The sequence below is a fragment of the Schistocerca gregaria genome, chromosome 6 (genome assembly GCF_023897955.1).
Source record: "Schistocerca gregaria isolate iqSchGreg1 chromosome 6, iqSchGreg1.2, whole genome shotgun sequence".
Lineage (NCBI taxonomy): Eukaryota > Metazoa > Arthropoda > Insecta > Orthoptera > Acrididae > Schistocerca > Schistocerca gregaria.
In genome coordinates, this window is record NC_064925.1 from 336,356,215 (window position 1) to 336,372,108 (window position 15,894).

Here is a 15,894-nt window from a genome sequence, read left to right on the forward strand (position 1 = left end):
ATGAAGGTTAGAAAATTTAAGTTAGATATAGTGGATATTAGTGAAGTTTGGAGGCAAGAGGGAGAAGACTTCTGGTCAGGTGAATACAGGGTTATAAATACAAAATCAAATAGGGGTAAAACAGGAGTAGGTTTAATAAGAATAAAAAAATAGGAGCACAGCTACGCTGCTACAAACAGCATGGTGAACACATTACGGTAGCCAAGATAGACATGAAGCCCACGCCTACCACAGTAATACAAGTTTATATGCCAACTAGCTCTGCAGACGACAAAGAGATTGAAGAAATGTATGATGATGTAAAAGAAATTATTCAGATAGTGAAGGGAGACGAAAATTTAATAGTCATGAGGGACTTGAATTATACAGTAAGAAAAGGAAGAGAAGAAAACGTAGTAGGTGAATATGGAATGGGGATAATAAATGAAAGAGGAAGCCACCTGGTCAATTTTGCACAGAGCATCACTTAATCATACCTAACACTTGGGTTAAGAAACATTAAAGAAGGCTGTACATGTGGAAGAGGCCAGGAGACACTGGAAGGTTTCAGATAGATTATATAATGGAAAGACAGAGATTTAGGAACCAGGGTTTAAATTGTAAGACACTTCCAGCGGCAGACGAGGATTCTGACCACAATCTACTGGTTATGAACTATAGACTAAAACTGAACCAACTGCAAAAAGGTGGGAAATTAAGGAGATGGAACCTGGATAAACTGATAGAACCAGAGGTTAGAGAGTTTCAGAGAAAGCATTAGGGCACTATTGACAAGAACAGGGGAAAGAAATGCAGTTGAAGAAGAGAGACGAAATAGTGAAGGCAGTGGAGGGTCAAGTGGATAAAAAGACGAGGAGGTCTAGTAGACATTCTTGGGCAACAGAAGAGATATTGGATTTAATTGATGAAAGGAGAAAATATAAAAATGCAGTAAATGAAGCAGGCAAAAAGGAATACAAACGTCTCACACATGATATCGACAGGAAGTGCAAAATGGCTAAGTAGGGATGGCTAGAGGACAAATGTGGGGATGCAGGGGCATATATCACCACAGGTAAGATAGATACTGCCTACAGAAAAATTAAAGAGATCTTTGGAGAAAAGAGGACCTCTTGTAAGAATATTAATAGCTCAGATAGAAACCCAGTTCAAAGCAAAGAAGGGAAAGCAGAAAGGGTGGAAGGAGTATATAGAGGATCTGGACATGGGCGATCTACTTGATGGCAATATTATGGAAATGGAAGAGGACGTAGGTGAAGATGAAAACGGAGATATGATACTGTGTGGAGAACTTGACAGGCCACTGAAAGACCTGAGTCGAAACAAGGCCCCTGGAGTAGACAACATTCCATTAGAACTACTGACAGCCTTGGGACAGCCAGTCCTGACAAAACTCTACCATCTGGTGAGCTAGATGTATGAGGCAGGAGAAATACCGTCAAACTTCAAGAAGAATACAATAATTCCAAATCCAAAGAAAGCAGGTGTTGACAGGTGCGAAAATTACCGAACTGTTAGTTTAATAAGTCGTAGTTGCAAAATACTAATATGAATTCTTTAGAGACGAATGGAAAAACTGGTAGACGCTGACCTTAGGGAAGATCAGTTTGGATTCCATAGAAATGTTGGAACACGTGAGGCAATATTGACCCTGCGCCTTATCTTAGAAGAAAGTTTAAGGAAAGGCAAACCTACGTTTCTAGCATTTGTAGATTTAGAGAAAGCTTTTGACAATGTTGAGTGGAACACTCTCTTTCAAATTCTGAAGGTGGCAGGGGTCAATTACAGGGAGCGAAAGTCTATTTACAATTTGTACAGAAACCAGATGGCAGTTATAAGAGTCGAGGGGCATGAAAGGGAAGCAGTGATTGGGAAGGGAGTGAAACAGGATTGTAGCCTATCCCCAATGATATTTATTTATTTATTTATTTATTTTATTTATGCATTTATTTTACCTGGCAAGATTAGGGCCTTCAGGCCCTCTCTTACACCTAACCAGGCATACTCAGATTGAACGAGCTACAGTTTCTACATAACATTAAGGACATATAGCCTTTTATGCAGTATTGATGTTAAAGAAAAAAATAGATATTATAACAGTAGTACAATGATAATTATAACAATAAAAAATAATTATAACAATCAAGAATAATAATAATCATAATGACTATGTATATGAAAGTAAACATACTTTTCTTTTCTGAATGTCAGTCCCATTGTTAGTTGGGAATTTTCTTGTTATGTTCTTGCAGCTTGTGAGTTATCCTCATTGAGCAGAGACATAAGACGATAGAATGGGGTGAAAGAGATATATAAGAGGTAGATAGGTTAGAGGAAGAGAAATAGAATGGTAAAATTCGAAGCTGTGATGGAGAGGAGAAAGAAAGAGATGGGAGGGGCACAACAATGGTGGCTTTACCGTCCCTAATATGTAAGTCTTGAGTTCCCTCTTGAATGTTGAGTAGTTCTGGATAAGACGAAGATCACAGGGTTCCATAGTCGTATGGCTGAGATGGTGAATGACACGGAGAAAGATTTTGTGTTATGTAAAGGTACAGCCAAGATGATAGACGTATCCGATCTGGTGTTGCGATTGTGGAATGATGATACGTGTTTAATGTGAGAAGATAAGTATTTGGGGCACCAGTGGCTAAGAAATCGATGAAGTAAGCACATCGTGTGGAGATCGCGTGCCTTATGTGGGCGTATCCAACCTAGCTGGGAGTATGAACGACTTATATGATCATACAACCGAATATCGCACACGTATCTAACGCAAGCATTCATCACTAGCTCGAGGCATCTAGAATTTTCACTATTTGTGCCGTGTTGAACTACATCGCAGTAGTAAAGATTAGGCAAGACTAGTGTTTGGACTAATTTTTGTTTTAACATGGGTTGGAAATATTTTTCTAAATTTTTGAATTGCATGTAGGGAGGAGAGCGATTTCCGGCAAGCTGTGACTGTTTGTTCTTCCCAGTTTAGGTGTTCATCCAAGATTATTCCAAGGTCTTTTACTGTTTTTTGGTATGGTAGTTGGGTACCATTGAGGAGTATTTTAGGGACTGTTTCGCGAAAGTACCGGCTGATTAACTTTGGATGAGATATAAGTATGACCTGGGATTTCTTGGGGTTTAGTTTCAGACCTAGGTTCTGTGCCCATCGGGAAACAGAGCAAAGATCTGCGTTCATACTCGCTACTGCGCCAGCAATGTTTTGGGGCTTGCACTTATGTACAGTTGGATGTCGTTGGCATAAAGATGGTAGTTGCAGGAGTGATATTTAATCTATCCATTGAGCCAGCAGTAAAAGGAAACAAACAAAAAATTTGGAGTAGGAATTAAAATCCATGGAGAGAAGTGAAAGCTTTGAGATTCGCCGATGACATTGTAATTCTGTAAGAGATGTAGATGTACTAATGATGGCTCTGATGGCTCCAGCAACGATGACACGGATTTCAAAGATTCGATTCGATTGGATGTATTTTTAGTTCCAGTAGAAGTATAAATAGGAGATCCCGCAGGACATAGACAATGTCAGAAAACTAGAACTCAGCAAATATTTAAAAAGAGAAAACGTTTTGATGTACCTTCCACAGATCTTAATTGAAATTATCTTCATGGATGTGAAATAAGTCAAAAGATTTGAATCAAATTTTCACTTAAAATGCAGTGACCAGAGACCAGAAGTTTAGGCAATGCAGTTATTAAAATAGTGAGGCAAAAGCCATTGAAACTTGCTAAAATAGGAACTAAAAAGCAGTACATAAAAAGTTCAGTTATACCTTTTCTTATTTATTAGAGTGCGTTATTCAGACAACCGTACAATCAGCATTATGTTAACATCGTGTTGCACTTTATTTTTAAAGCTATTTTAAAATTTTCAACAAAATGCCAGTTGTAGTTGAAAGATCTAAGAAAATGTTGCTTTAAATCATATTTATTACAGTACTTATTAGCTTATTGGTTGAACATGACAATCAAACACTTTTGCATTTTCAGTCATATAACACATTTTTCGTGTTAGGAAATGTCCTCTCCACATCTACAAAGGTTAAGTGGAACAAATCTAAAAATTTCTACGGGAATGGAACTTTGTAGAATTTTTGTGAAGTTTCTAATTTTGTTAAGATCAAGATTTTTCGAAATTTCCATCTTACACTTTTCCTAACTACTGAGCACAATTTCTCCACACACTCTCCAATTTTTGCACTGAATCATCCACAATTTTATCTTCACTTCACGACAGGCTGTCCTGTTTATTGAAGTTGGCAGATAGGTTGTTGTAGGAAACTGATGTTCACTGCAATGAGAGTTAAATCATTTCTCACAGTCGAAGATTTTAGAAGTTTCTTTACTGCTATAACTGAAGTGCTTCATCCTACAGAGTGAGATGACCACCTTAGTTATACTTGTGAAATTTGAAGCATAGTGAACTGACACTAATATCCATGTCCTCTGGCTCATTATGACATCTTGAGGAGATAGAGCTACATCTGGTGCAGTATGTTTAAATGTCTGAATCCTTGATGGGATCTTGTCAAAAATCTTCTTAGTACTGTAAATAAATTTGTTGAGATTCTGGAAGAAGCATGGTACCTCTTCTGACACCCAGTGAAAACCCTGTGCTATAAAGGTCACGTGATCCATGTTTGCACACAGCACTTTTTAAAGTTGTTCTGACATGTGCACCATCTGAGGTGTAATACAATTTACTGTCATATGGAATTTCTTCAGGGCACAGTAAATGCAACGAATTGATAAATAACTGTGTGTTAATTGAAATTTTAACCTTGTCCAGACATATGCTGTAAGCAGGAATGTTGATTCACATCATGAAGGATCAAATAGTCGAACAATGACATCGACAATAAAACGTCCCATGGGATAAGATGACTTACGAATTGGAATCCAGATCGTTTTCTCTTTTTAACTTTCCTTTTTAATGATTTTCATTAAATCATCATAACATTCATTTAAGTATCATTTTTGAACACTTGTCTCAGTGGGCACGGATTCTTCCCTATACTTCCCTAAAAACAGTCGTAATGTAGGATTCAGTGGCTTACACAGAGGGATTCTGGTAAGTCAACCTCAAATTATGAGTTTCGACTTGATGTCGCAACCGCCATTGGAATCAAAGCAATCTTCTCCTCAATAGCCTTGCAAAGTGCACGTTTGTGTTAGGTTGTACTGATACTTTGAGAAATGAAATATTTCTTTTCAGGCTTCACTGACTTCTCACATATTCTACATAGAAGTTGTTTTCTACCAGCAGAAAATACATCGCATTCGAAAGTATCACATATGTTACTTTTTAGTTTACTGCATGAGGTAGCACTAAACTTCGTCATATTCTAGCTAACTTGAACAACAATGTCACAAAAAAGCTGAAAAACAGAATAATTTAGAAAGATAATGAAACCAAGTTTTATCCCTGGCTCTCATTGATATTTTGAAGAAGATGTTATGATAGTCACCCAAGCAACGACAAGCGATAAGTAAAAGCCTTACTTACTGTCTTTTTATGGTAAAACTTATTGTTTTTTAATAACAAAGGAATAAACAATAATCAAAGAGGTAACAAAATAATTTATTTCAGCAATTATTCATTTTTATTAAATAAGACAGAAAACGGCAACTTACATTGCTGTGTGTGAACCAGATAGATGTAAAATGAACAGATTCAAGTTAAAACTGGAGATAGCTTTAACACAGTTAACACTTAAATGCATAATTTTTTATTTCCAGCTGTAAAAACTAACATGTTTAGTTTATAGTGCCTACATTACAAAAAAATATTGAAAAAAATGTAATTAAATAAACAAAGCATTATTTTTGACAATTGCTACAAACACAAAACAAACCTAATTTCAAATCTATCGTAAAGACACTCAAATTAACTGTCGACACCATATCTACTTTCGTTTTCAATATAAAGAAATAATATTAAAACGCAGAAATCAGTGCACAAACACCAAAAAACGTCTCTACTTTCAGCCAAAATACACACGCTGCATCACATTCAGCTGATTGTCCAACTGGTTCAGTTCATCCTGCCATTTACATTAACTATGAAGAACTACTAGCAGCTTACCAGCTGCATTAGAGTGTATACACTTAACTACATAACGAATTTGCTACAAAATGTTGCTCAGTAATGGATACATCGCAATGCATTAAAGGCTTAATAAAGCAATATGTAAATGTTCAATTCAGTGAGATGTAAGAGCCCTAATGATAATGCTTCGGCCATTATAGTCAAGCATCATTCAACAGAAAAATGATTCTACAGCACTTAAGCCATGTTTTCACTTGCAACAAAAGTGTCACAGCAGCAAGTGGCATTGTGGGTGATACAGCAGTGGTGTCACATACTGCTTTTTTTCACATGCTCCTGTCAAAATATAATGGCTCTGTTTTTCAGTATGGGGTCAGTTATGTTTACATGTATGGACATCAGCGTTGTCATACAGGTTATGACATTAGAACTGAACCAAGAATTTAGTAAGAAGAAGAGAAAGGACAAATGTTGGATTTTGAACTGGGTTTTACATGGGAATAACACAGAGACGTCACAGAAACTTGTAACTGAAGTTGTGCTCATAAACAGAAAGCACTTTATTAATTACTTTCGAATCACACAAGGCAATTTCGAGTACTGTTAGAGCTGTGACTCGAGTTCTATTAAAAAATCCGATACATTACGGGTGGAATCCTGACTCGAGTGAAATCAGAAGTGACACTTTCAATGTTTGGCATCTGAGGATTACTTTTCATCTTTCCAATATTTACACCACGTTCTCAAAATTTCAATTTCAAGTTCTTGTGTGATGCTGGATGCTATTACGTTGCCCTAAAGACTCATCTAACACTTAATATTTTCACTCCTACTCACAACACCAGTTAAATAAGACGAAATTTTAAAGTTATTCTATACCGAATTTTGGAGTTATGCTTCGTACAAGTACACCAAAAGACACTGTAATATGCAGGATGTGTCATAATTAATGGCGTAACTGCATATAGTTGGAAGTACATGATACTAGGAGCAAAAAAGTCCAGTGAACACAGGTCCTAAAAGGACTACCTTAAGAACTATGAGCGTTTCTTCATCTTCAATTCTGTGAAAAAATCTCTTGTACTGTAAGCTCTTTGCTTTCTATCTTTTGGAATGAGGTACTACGGACGAAACTAAGAAAAAAGGCTATTTTTACTTTTTTTCTTAGTTTGGCCCACAGCACCACCGCTCAAAATATGAAAACCAAAGGGCCTGTCATAGAAGAGATATGTTTCACAGTATCAAAGACGATGGCGTGAACTGTGCAGCCCATGTTTACTAGACTGTTTTGTTTATAGTATGACGCTTTCAGCTCTATGTATTTAAGTCATAATTTTTGATACACTGTGCATTTGATGATTTGCTTTTTCAAAGCTGCACTCAAGATGAAATTATACTACCACCAGAAATCTGATTACTTCCTTTCCCAAATCCATTGTGTAAGTGTTCAACAGCATTGAAATTTCCATTACTAGATTCTGAATATACTACCAGATTTGCATTAATATTCACCAATTGTGGAAGTAAGCGAGCTGCAGTGGAATTACAGATCATATTTCACTAACCACTCAATAATACTTGTTTACACACACACAAATCTTATCCATACATCAGGTAATAGAAACATCATATACAGTCACCACACACAAATTAAACAATATGTGCTCTTAACTGCAATTGCAAAACGTTGAACTACCAGCAAACTTGAAACCTTGAATGTGCGGCTTTAATATTATATTCCTGTTACATTAAACACCATGGTTCAGGACAGATATAGTTAATAATAAAAATTCACTCATCATATCAGAGTTGCTTGGTACTCACCAAACATCTACATCTAAATCAGTACCGAGCAAGCCATCTGAAGATGTGAAATCATAATCCACATAATTATTTTGTCATCACAGCTAACCAACAACAAAAAATGATATTTTTGTATTGGGATAAGTACAGAAGTAGCATTTTTATAAATTATTTCACTTGTACTTCAAAGAAAACTCAGTATATTGATTCAAAATGTACTTAAAAGGTAGAAATAAGTTTTTTGAGTGGGTCTTAATTTATTTTCTTTATAAATATACAGCTACTACATTATTTTCATTAACCAATCGTTTTGTCTGCTGGATGGACCTGTAGACACAGTACTCCTATGAGAGTTTAACATTGGTTGTGTTTGTTGATGTACATACTGTGAATGCTTTTTATTCAAATTTTGCAATATGTAAAACAGAATCATCTCCATTTTCCTATATACCATCCACAATTTCAAGCAATTCTCAATTTGTAGAACTCCTTTTTGTGTTTCCATAAACACATATAATTCATACTGATCATTAACCTGTAAACAACAACCACTTTTTACACGCCTAGAGGTACTGGGAAATCCGCACACAGTAAACACCAAAATCGAAACATTGAATGGAGCTTCGAAATTTAGCCACAAGATGGCGGACAAAGGATGGTGATCCGTGTGGGAGAAGGAAAGTGATGTCACAAAACATCTTTAAGTGGCAAGACTTGAGTGATGTCACAGGAATTTGGTGTTTCCACACATAACTTCTGTGGAGCCACTCAAGTGGGGGCCAATTGGTGCACTTTTGATTCATGTAGAAACTGGGATATAAAATGGCTCTGCGCATGCAACTAAAGTGACACCTCAGCAAATGACATGACAGATAATATGGCAATGGCGCTATGTGCTGCTATTTCCACAAGTGCCTGCCAAAACTCTTGCTACACAGTTTTCAGTATGGTGTCAACTGAGATGATTTGGACAGACATTGGTATTGTCATTCAGATTGCGGCATAGAATTAGACCTAGAATCCAGTAAGAAGAAGAGAAAGCATAAATATAGGATTTCAGAGTGGATTTTGTACAGAACTGTAGCACAAAGAAACAGGGTAACTATAATAAAAAAAAGAAATCGTTAAACGACAACAGGAATCTTCCTTCTATCAAGAAGTGTTCCCATTAAATAGAAGTGCATTCAATGTGCATGCAGAGATGGATTGTTCATTGGTGACTTGTACATGTATTGGTTTTAAGCCTGGACCTCATGGATAAGAGCAGACTACAAGAGACAAAGTATAGGTTTCGTGCAATGGGTGGCAGTGCACTTCATTCAATCGAAACAATGTGACTATGGTTTAAAATTGGAAACACAAGGTTTCATGAGTGTTGCCAACGAGGGGAGAAGGAGTCACTGCCATACTTGGGTTACATTTTCTGTTTAGGCATCGTGCTGGAATCAGACATTGGCAACGGACAACTGAACTCGATGGTAAGTCATTTCCATTGGGTACAACGGTTGTAAATGTTTCTATATCACAAGATGCAATCATTGAAAAGGTGGTATCGAATAAACTGTGTATAAGTCCATTAAAAGTTGTTTTATACGACAGTATCAGCAGCTACAGGAAAACTATTCTGGGTAACAGTGGATAGTAGCATTCCGCAGGTTACAATGTTTGGTAGAAACATTAAGAATTAATGACATGTCGAATGAGCAACATAGTTTTGTTTGGAGGTTTTTATGCGTACAAGGGATAGTAATGGTCAGGTTATGGTACCAATAAGTGTGGATAATTTTGAAGGAGATGAAGTGAGTCTTCCGAAAGTTTTACTTATACTTATGTCAGAGGTTATCGAAGAGGAAGATATTGCTAGAAAAAGTTAACACCTTCAGGGTGAAGATAGACCATTAATGGAATCAATGTTAATACTGCATAGTGATCCACAAGGTGTGTTAACTGCCACACCAATCACACGACATAGAATACCAACAGGCAATCTTTGCCTGTATTTAGAAACCGATAACGACTACCTAAGCATTTACAACCTTCATCAGAGGAAATGCTGAATCAGCAGTTATCAGTTGCGATTATAGAACATAGTGATAGTCCATCGTCAGTAAGTATCGTGATTGTTGGTAAGAAGTCACTAGATGGAACAATGAAATATTAGTTTTGTTGCGACTTCAGATTCTTAAATGAAAAAAACTGCAGCAGATGTGTACCTGATCCCTAATATTACTGATACATAGATCATTTGGCCCGCCCATGAACCATGGGCCTTGCCGTAGGTGAGGAGACTTGCGTGCCTCAACGATACAGATAGCCGTACCGTAGGTGCAACCACAACATAGGGGTATCTGTTGAGAGACTAGACAAATGTGTGGTTCCTGAAGAGGGGCAGCAGCCTTTTCAGTAGTTGCAGGGGCAACAGTCTGGATGATTGACTGATCTGGCCTTGTAACACTAATCAAAATGGCCTTGCTGTTTTGGTACTGCGAACGGCTGAAACAAAGGGGAAACTACAGCCATAATTTTTCCCTAGGGCATACAGCTTTACTGTATTATTTAATGATGATGGCGTCCTCTTGGGTAAAATATTCCGGAGGTAAAATAGTCCCCCATTCAGATCTCCGGGCGGGAACTACTCATGAGGATGGCGTTATCAGGAGAAAGAAAACTGGCGTTCTATGGATCGAAGTGTGGAATGTGAGATCCCTTAATCGGGCAGGTAGGTTAGAAAATTTAAAAAGGGAAATGGATAGGTTAAACTTAGATATAGTGGGAATTAGTGAAGTTTGGTGGCAGGAGGAACAAGACTTTTGGTCAGGTGAATAAAGGGTTATAAATACAAAAGCAAATAGGGGTAATGCAGGTGTAGGCTTAATAATGAATAAAAATAGGAGTGTGGGCGAGCTACTACAAAGAGCATAGTGAACGCATTATTGTGGCCAAGATAGACACAAAGCCCATGCCTACTACAGTAGTTCAAGTTTATATGCCAACTAGCTCTGCAGATGATGAAGAAATTGATGAAATATATGATGAGATAAAAGAAATTATTCAGGTAGTGAAGGGAGACGAAAATTTAATAGTCATGGGTGATTGGACTTCGTCAGTAGGAAAACGGAGAAAAGGAAACATAGTAGGTGAGTATGGATTGGGGCTAAGAAATAAAAGAGGAACCCGTCTGGTAGAATTTTGCGCAGAGCATAACTTAATCATAGCTAACACTTTTGGTTCAAGAACCATAAAAGAAGGTTGTATACATGGAAGAACCCTGGAGATACTAAAAGGTATCAAATAGATTATATAATGGTAAGACAGAGATTTAGGAACCAGGTTTTAAATTGTAAGACATTTCCAGGGGCAGATGTGGACTCTGACCACAATCTATTGGTTATGAACTGTAGATTAAAACTGAAAAAACTGCAAATATGTGGGAATTTAAGGAGATGGGACCTGGATAAACTGAAAGAACCAGAGGTTGTACAGAGTTTCAGGGAGAGCATAAGGGAACAAGTGACAAGAATGGGGGAAATAAATACAGTACAAGAAGAATGGGTAGCTTTGAGGTATGAAGTAGTGAAGGCAGCAGAGGATCAAGTAAGTTCAAAGACGAGGGCTAGTAGAAATCCTTGGATAACAGAAGATATATTGAATTTAATTGATGAAACGAGAAAATATAAGAATGCAGTTAATGAAGCAGACAAAAAGGAATACAGACGTCTCAAAAATGAGATTGACAGGAAGTGCAAAATGGCTAAGCAGGGATGGCTAGAGGACAAATGTAAGGATGTAGAGGCTTACCTCACTAGGGGTAAGATAGATACTGCCTACAGGAAATTCAAAGAGATCTTTGGAGATAAGAGAACCACTTGTATGAATATCAAGAGCTCAGATGGAAACCCAGTTCTAATCAAAGAAGGGAAAGCAGAAAGGTGGAAGGAGTATATAGAGGGTCTACACAAGGGCGATGTACTTGAGGACAATATTATGGAAATGGAAGAGGATGTAGATGAAGATAAAATGGGAGATACGATACTGTGTACAGAGTTTGACAGAGCACTGAAAGACCTGAGTCGAAACAAGGCCCCTGGAGTACACAACATTCCATTAGAACTACTGTGCAGCCTTGGGACAGCCAGTCCTGACAAAACTCTACCATTTGGTGAGCAAAATGTATGAGACAGGCGAAATACCCTCAGACTTCAAGAAGAATATAATAATTCCAATCCCAAAGAAAGCAGGTGTTGACAAATGTGAAGATTACCGAACCATCAGTTTAATAAGTCACAGCTGCAAAATACTAACGCGAATTCTTTACAGACGAATGGAAAAACTGGTAGTAGCTGACCTAGGGGAAGATCAGTTTGGATTCCGTAGAAATGTTGGAACACAGGAGGCAATACTGACCCTACAACTTATCTTAGAAGAAAGATTAAGGAAAGGCAAACCTACGTTTCTAGCTTTTGTAGACTTAGAGAAAGCTTTTGACAATGTTGATTGGAATACTCTCTTTCAAATTCTGAAGGTGGCAGGGGTAAAATACAGGCAGCGAAAGGCTATTTACATTTTGTACAGAAATCAGATGGCAGTTATAAGAGTCGAGGGGCATGAAAGGGAAGCAGTGGTTGGGAAGGGAGTGAGACAGGGTTGTAGCCTATCCCCGATGTTATTCAATCTGTATATTGAGAAAGCAATAAAGGAAACAAAAGAAAAGTTAGGAGTAGGTATTAAAATCCATGGAGAAGAAATAAAACTTTGAGGTTCGCCGATGACATTTTCATTCTGTCAGAGACACCAAAGGACTTGGAAGAGCAGTTGAACGGAATGGACAGTGTATTGAAAGGAGGGTATAAGATGAACATCAACAAAAGCAAAACGAGGATAATGGAATGTAGTCGAATTAAGTCGGGTGATGCTGAGGGAATTAGATTAGGAAATGAGACAATTAAAGTAGTAAAGGAGTTTTGCTATTTGGGGAGCAAAATAACTGATGATGGTCGAAGTAGAGACGATATAAAATGTAGATTGGCAATGGCAAGGTAAGCGTTTCTGATGAAGAAAAAATTGTTAACATCGAGTATAGATTTAAGTGTCAGGAAGTCGTTTCTGGAAGTATTTGTATGGAGCGTGGCCATGCATGGAAGTGAAACATGGACGATAAATAGTTTGGACAAGAAGAGAATAGAAGCTTTTGAAATGTGGTGCTACAGAAGAATGCTGAAGATTAGATGGGTAGATCACATAACTAATGAGGAGGTATTGAATAGAATTGGGGAGAAGAGAAGTTTGTGGCACAACTTGACTAGAAGAAGGGATCGGTTGGTAGGACATGTTCTGAGACATAGAGGGATCACCAAGTTAGTATTGGAGGGCAGTGTGCAGCGTAAAAATCGTAGAGGGAGACCAAGAGATGAATACACTAAGCAGATTCAGAAGGATGTAGGTTGCAGTAGGTACTGGGAGATGAAGAAGCTTGCACATGGAGAGCTGCATCAAACCAGTCTCAGGACTGAAGATCACAACAACAACAACAGATAATTTGGGTCAGTGCAAGTTCTTTTCAACCTTAGTTTTAAGAATTGGATATCATCAAATTAAGGTTCACAATTAGGATAGATCTAAACCAGCATTTACCACGACTTCTGGTCAATACTAATATTGTAGGATACCTTTTGTAATGAAAACGGCACCAGCTGCATTTCAAAGTTTATTACATGGAGTCCTCAGTGGTTTAAAACCAAACAAATGTATGGTGTAACTCGATGGTATAATTATATCCGTAAAAAGCCTGGAAGAGCATATTCAGCGTTTACAGATAGTGGTCGACAGGTTAAGAAGGTCTTGACACATTTAATATTGATAAGTGTCACCTTGCACAATCACAAGTGAACTATCTGGAGCAGATATTGAGCCAAGATGGAGTAAGAACAGATCAACACCTGATATCAGCAGTATGTGACTTTCCAGTCTTTCAGACACTTAAACAACTGCAATCCTTCTTTGGAGTACAAAACTACTATAGAAACTTCGTGAAGGCGTTTGTTGAGTGGCACAAGGTATTACATTTAGCTGGACACCAGAGGGTCAGGCAGCATTTCAAAATTTAAAAGATATATTAACTTCAGATCCATTTTTCATTTTTACAGATTTCATAAAAGAATTTATATTGTCGTGTGATGCAAGTGTTACAACTTTGGGAGCTGTTTTAGGGCAAATCATTGTCATTGACGGGAAAGATTCTTCAAGTCGTCTAAAGAGGTGGGCTTTGAAACTAAGTGCATTTCAATACGATGTGATTCACAGACCAGTTGTTAAACTCACAAGGGCAGACAAACATAATAGGAAGATTGAGGCATTGCAAGTCTCTGGTTTGATCTAAAAGATCTGAAGAAAGTGCAAGCAACTGATACAGAGTGTCAGGTGTATTGCAAGAGCCACAGTTTGTCATACAAGATGGGTTTTTGCATACATGAGCCAAGTGTGGATCAAGGTGCTGCACTTCTAGCAGTTCTGCAGACAAAAGTACTTCAGCAAGCACACAATCAAACGTTATAGGGTCATGCGGCAAGTGAACAACAAACAAAAGAGTAGCAGAAAGCTTTTGGTGGAGAACAATACCATAGATGTTCAACAGAACGCCAACAACTGTATTCTGTGTGCACAACACTCTGGTGAACGCCATTTAAAGATACAACTACAAAGACTATCACAGCCTGACTATCCCTTCCAAATGAAAGAAGAAGATATTGGGCCTGTTTCAAAGGAGTCAATAGGGTATTAACTATGGGTTTAAAATTATCGATCACTTCTCAGATTATTTGGTAATTATAGTAATCCCAGATCAGAAAGAAAGCTCAGTAGCTCACACTATGGTAAATTATTGGATATTTAAATCCGTGGCGCCATAAACGATTATTAAGGATCAGGGGATAAATATCATTTTGGATCTCATAAGCCAAGTGCAACAAGTAGTGGGACAAATAGGAAAAATGGTAGATTGGCATACAACGCAAATTATGGGTGTGGAGCAAGGATTGTTAAACATAACTAAAGCAAAAACATAAAATAACAATGGAATTACAACAGTACGCTAATGATACAATGATTACCATAAATAACGATTTAGGTGTAATAGAGAATCATCTAAAAACTTTGGACAGCAAAGTAGGCATAGCTGGGCTAATGAGGGAATTAGCAAACAGTGTGATTGATACTAGAATAGTACTGGAAACAATTCAAGAAACTATCCACTATGCTATACATAAACAATTAAGCACTTCACTGCTAACACCAGATTTTTTTTGCAAGGGCTATTGCAAGTGAAAAAGGAATATCCTGTGGGTCTGCAGCATGTTGTTTCCATAAATAAAAGCAGTATAGCATTTCACTATCAAGTTCCCATAGTTACAGTTTATTTTGATAAAGCATGTACATATGAAGGGCTTATTTCAATAGTGGTACAAGTCCATTACCTCCACTTTTATGTCTATAATGCTTCCGAAATTAATAAGGCAAACAAACAGTAAGGAAGGTTCATCTCTAGCAAGAAGCCATATGCTTGAATATTATTGGTATCTCAGCTGCAGATTTTTCAGCGGTCATTTAAGTTTAGGACTCTGTATCTCAATATGAACAAAAATGGAATTGTACCGCAATTGAAATAAGCCCTTTATATATTAATATGCAATTCGACATAACTAGCTTTAAGTCACTATTTGAGTGTTATCCAGTTCATGCATACCCTGTTGGATCGAGACTTGTTAATGGATGGATTAAATATTCGGTTAATGAACTATTACTTGTATCTAAACAACGAGAAATGTACATAGTTCTAGCATCAAAAGATCTTGGTAAGTGTATTAATGAAATTTTTACTATTTGTCTTGCATGCGCAGTTCAAAAGGATAACCGATCACGTGAAGTACAACTATTCCTGGGAAATATAAATGCACCAGAGTGTAAGAAGTTAGTTACGAAGCTATGGACAACTTTAAGCTAGTCGCAAATCATTGGATTTATTCTGTATACAAATC